This window comes from Setaria italica, chromosome II (assembly GCF_000263155.2).
Source record: "Setaria italica strain Yugu1 chromosome II, Setaria_italica_v2.0, whole genome shotgun sequence".
NCBI classification, from domain to species: domain Eukaryota; kingdom Viridiplantae; phylum Streptophyta; class Magnoliopsida; order Poales; family Poaceae; genus Setaria; species Setaria italica.
In genome coordinates, this window is record NC_028451.1 from 7,056,838 (window position 1) to 7,062,577 (window position 5,740).

A 5,740-nucleotide genomic window follows, 5' to 3' on the forward strand; every position below is an offset into this window, starting at 1 on the left:
TCTAAAACTAACCGAGCCTATCTCCTGTACATCTCCTCAAGTTTGTTACAATCGGACTTTGAAAACACAACTAATTCTAACAGCATCCCTCAATCTAAACTTCTCTTTAGCTTGAGATTTAGATTGCCTTTGAAGTCTTCAAGTTTCCCAACAGGTAGTGTGTTGGTGAAACCATCGGCTATCTGATCCTTGGTGGAGATTAACTGAACTTGCAACTGCTTCCTTGTTACTCATTCTCTAACAAAGTGAAAGTCAATTTCAATATGCTTTGCTCATGCATGAAAAATTGGATTTGCTGCTAGGTAAGTCCTAGCAGCACCTAGGTTATCACACCATAAAGTTGGTGGTCGATCAAGTTGAATACCAAGCTCAGCCAATAGAGACTCAAGCCAAATTAACTCAGCAATTGCATCAGCCATGGATTTATATTCAGCTTCTATACTTGACTTTGAAACTGTGGCTTGTTTTCTAGCACTCCAGGAGACAACATTTGGACCAAGAAATATAACAAAGCCACCAGTTGGCATTCTATCATCAACACTCCCAACCTAATTCGCATCAGAGAAAGAACTTAATGAAGTGGAGCTAAACTTTGTAATACTCAACCCAATATTCAAAGTATGTTGTACATACCGAAGAATTCTTTTAACAGAAGTCCAATGTACCGAAGTAGGGGCATGTAAAAATTAACACACCTTATTAATCGAGAAAGCCAAATCCAGCCTAGTAAGAGTAAGGTATTGTAGAGCTCCTACAATGCTTCTGTACCTTGTGCTTTCTTCTGATCCTAACAACTCTCCTTCATGGCTGGACAATTTCTCTGAAGTTGATAGAGGTGTTGGAGACAGCTTACATTTAGTCATACCAACACGAGTAAGGATTTCTTCTGCATAATTTTCCTTGAGATAGAAGTAGACTATGATCATCTCGCTGAACTTCTATACCAAAAAATAATGCAAGTCTCCTAGATCTTTCAAAGCAAAATCTTGGCGCAAGTCAAGAAGTAAAGCTGAAACTACCCACTTGAAGAACTTGTAACAATGATGTCATCAACATAAATGAGCATATAAATAATCACATCTGATTTTTGATAAATAAATAATGGCATATCTGACTTTGAAGCTTTAAAACCAAGATCAATAAGTTTGGCACTTAGCTTAGCATACCATGCCCATGGAGCCTATTTCAGCCCATAGATAGCTTTGTCAAGCTTGCATCCCAAATGTGGAGCATCAACATTTACAAACCTATAAACCTCATCTTCTAGAACAACATGCAAGAACGCGTTTTGAACATCCAATTATCTTAAGCACCATCCTTTTGATACAGCAAGGGAAAGAACAAGCCTGAGTAGCAATTTTGACAATAGGGCTGAAAGTGTCCTCATAATCAATCCCATATCATTGACTAAAACCCTTGGCTGCCAATCGAGCTTTATACCTGTGTAACACCCCGAATTTTTCCCAAAACCCGGAGGCTACCAAAAGCATAAAAAAACACAAGTTTAGAATTTATTGAAAATTTTGACACTGTAAATTGGGCATCCGAAACTTGTCAACCACAAGTAAACCACATGAATAACATATAAGCAATAAGTAAGCATCACAGCCCTTCCCTAGGATCAAAACAAAGACGAGATCAACCCAAGACATTCCACCATCAACCAACAATAAAGGAACCAACTTAAGTTCTACTGAATGAATGGATTTAACTAAGAATGAGTATAATTAAACGTGTGTGCTCAGGATGAATGCTACTCCCACTTCTCATGCATGCTCATGGTCGTACCTAAAAACCAAATAAACACAAGGGTGACTAAAAATACTCAGCAAGTACAATCAGAATCGGAAGGGAATCATAGTAATCCAGAAAATAGTGAACTAGGGAATAACCATGGTACAGTAATTTCCGTCTGAAATAGACACAACCTAAAACATCCTTAGCACTTACCAGTAAAGCCGAGCAAGTGGGGCTAGCATTTACTCACAGGAACATGAATAAAAGAACCAAATTGCACATCCGGATTAACGAGAACATGAATGGAATATAAAGAAGTAACTTGAATCATGGATCAGGAATCAAATAATGGAACTTGAATAGCATGAACATGAACTTGGAACAACATAATCGAAAGGCACAAGAAAATATCCAAAGAGCAAGTTTATCAACACACAGGTTCATCATCCACTTGCCTTAACCTTGATGGGAACCTGACGCCTCTCGCTTGGCTCTAGAACTCTCCAAACCTGTGGAGCAAAATCGCACTTAGGAACTAGTCTATACTGTTCGCAAGCCTATTTAATCGAAGAAATCACTTGCCCAAACTCTAAATCGCCACTTCTCTAATATTTTGCAATTTTTATCCTACATTTTTGACTAAGTTACTGCATGGCCTACTGTCTAAGTTACTACATTTTTGACTAAGTTACTGCTTTTTTGTAAAATATGATGATGGTTGAACTATTCCAAGCATTGCGAGTTGATTACGAAAAAGTTGAGGGACTTTTTTGCAAAACAACCATGATGGTTGGAAGAAACAACCGTACTTTAATATTAGGTATAGATTTAATTTTAGGATATTACAACCTATCCACTGTACCATCTGCCTTCTTCTTTACTTTAAAAACTAAGTCGATAGATTTGTTCCTTTTTTTTTCCTGAACCAGACGCCATGTTTGATTTCTGAGTAATGCATTATATTCATCCTGCATAACTTGCTTCCACATGGGATCATCAAGTGCTTCTTGCAAATTTTCAGGTTCACCAGTACTACAAAAGTTTCCATACCTTACTGTTCCATCTGTGAAAAGACATGGTTTAACAATCCCACTTTGCATCCTTGTCTGCCTTCTAGGAGGAGAGGTCTCAACAGTCTAAACTGGACCTTCAATTGCTGGCGATGGAACCTCCACACCGGATCCAGAGCCTAGTGTAGAAGATCCTCCACGTTCAGTGGGAGACACCGGGGTGACAGGCGCAGCAGACAAGCCACGCGGCGCCTCCTCAATTAGCGAACGCGGCGCCGATGCGGAGGGAGCAGGCGCGCACAAAGTTGTCCCCTCACGCGTTGGGGTCGAATTGGCTCCCGCGGGTGCTGTTGGAGAGCCAACCGCAGTAGCCGGTGCGTTAGGCGGATCCACCTGGGAGTTGGCGCCTGATCCGCTTGCACCACACAAATCAATGTCGGATCTGGTGCCGGGATCGATTGTGGCTGGCACTTCTTCATGGCCTCCATTATTTGATGCAAGCTGCTCGTTGTTTTGCTCCAGATTTTCTGTAGAAAATTCTTCTCCTCCGGTACTTTTTCTAGAGGCATTAGTGGTATTAGTAATATGCAGAACAGTACAATTTACATGCCTTGGATTAAGAAGATGACTAGGCAAAAGGATAATTTCTTTTCTTAATTGAGCTCCAGCATTGTCACGTAGATGAGCAAAAGGGAAATAATTTTCATCAAAAACTAGATCACCAGAGATGTATATGCAGCTTGTAGAGATGTCTAGGCACTTAAAGCAGCCTGTAGAGATGTCTAGGCACTTAAAACCCTTGTGCATGGAGCTATATCCAAGGAAAGCACATCTAGTGGACCGAAAAGAGAGCTTGCGATTGTTACATGGTCTTAGATTTGGCCAACAAGCACATCCAAAAATTCTAAGAGAATTGTAATCAGGCTTCTCATGGAGGAGGCGTTCAACAGGAGTATGAAAATTGATGACTTTGCTTGGCAAGAGATTGAGATAAGATAGGTGATGGTGAGGAAAGCTTGATCCTAAAATTTTAGAAGCATAGAAGTATTTGCTAGGAGGGCTAAGCCTACTTCAACAATATGTCTATGCTTCCTTTCTGCAGCACCATTGTGTTGGTGAGTATGCAGACATGACACCCTATGAGTTATCCCAATTCTTTTAAAAAAAGAATTTAGCTTTTCATATTCCCTACCCCAATCAGATTGTGTGGCTAGGATTTTTCTATTGAATTTCCTTTCAACAAGGTTCTGGAAGTCTTGGAAGACTTGAAAGACATCAGATTTTTTTCGCAGGAGGTAGATCCAAGTATATTTGCTAAAGTTGTCAATGAAGCCAACATAATATGTATGCCTCCCAACCAAAACAGGGGTAGGTCCCCAAACATCAGAGTAGATAAGATCAAGAGGAGCACTTGATAAACTATTGGACTTTGTATAAGGAAGCTGATGGCTCTTGGCCAATTGACACGAATCACAAACTGACTCTATATCTTTATCTCTAACAAAAGAGATATTATTGAAACTAAGGACTCATTCCACAATGGGTAACACAGGATGGCCTAATCTACTGTGACAATGCGATGTAGATGGCTTATTGACTACATAGACTTATTTGATGGGATCTCTTCCTGAAAGATGCGGCGCTCGATGAAGGGTTCTCTTCGTTGCCTGGTCCTTGATAAGAAAGAAGTTTGGATGAAACTCTAGAAAGTCATCATTATCTAGAGCTAATTTATGAATAGATACAAGGTTCTTGCTAGCATTAGGAACATGAAAAATATTTTTCAGATGTAAATCCTTGCATGGGGTATGTAAAATTGTATGTCCAACATTACTAATTCCCATACCTGAACCACTAGCAGTATGGACAGTATGGACTTGATCACGCCTAGTGTATTTGTCACGAACAATCAACTTTTCAAGCTCACTAGTGATATGATTTGTAGCACCACTATCGGCGTACCATTTTGTATCATAGCCATAACCACCAGTTGCAGCCCCTTCCATCTTTGGTTGATCTTCTTCCTCATCATCATACCTATACCAACATCTTGGAGCTTCATGTCCAGCCTTCTTATAGATAGACCGGCTTGCTGCTTGAACCCTTCTGCTTGTTGTTGCTTGATCCATTGTTGCTATTGAAATTGCCACGCCCTTGATTGCCACAACCACCACGGCCTCGGTTGTTGTTGCCACGACCTCGGCCAAAATTTCTGCATCCACAACCAGCAGCGTTGATAGAGGATTGATATTGCCCTCCTTGGTATATCTCCATGCGCTGATCATAGGACAACAACTGGGTGTACAGCTCACTCAAGAAAATTGACCCAACACGGCCCATGATAGATGATATGAAAGGATTGTAATCGTAATCAACATCAGTAAGTATATAGTGGGCCATCTCATCGTCATCAATGAACTTACCAACAGTGGCAAGTTCATCCTTGATCGAGCAAATCTTGGTGTAGTATGTAGCGGAAGAAATGCCACCCTTCTTGAGCGTGGCGAGTTGCATGCGCAGATGCGTCACCCTTGCCATGGAGTGCGCTGAGAACATAACTTCAAGCGCGTTCCATGCTTCTGCAAACTTGGTCACGGTTGCAACAGGGGCGAGGGCGTCCTTGGTGAGTGAATTCAGCAAATAGCTTAAGAGCTGATGATCCTTGGCAACCCATGAGTCGTACTTCGGGTTGTGGACGATCTCCTTCTTGTTATCTGCCTTGACCACCTCGCTCCATGGTCTTGGGCGGCTCTAGAACGGATCCATCTAGGATCCTCATGAGTTAGGCTTCACGGACGGCAGGAAGGAACTGAGCCTTCCAGAGTAAGTAGTTATCCCAAGTTAAATTCTCGAAGACACCCCAAGCTGTGCTGGCAAGGATGAAGATGACGCCATGGACGATCTTGGGGAAGGTTTGTGGGATGTATATAGAAGAGGATGCTCTGATTACCCATGTAAAATTGGAGGAAAACGTGATTGCCCTAACTTGACTC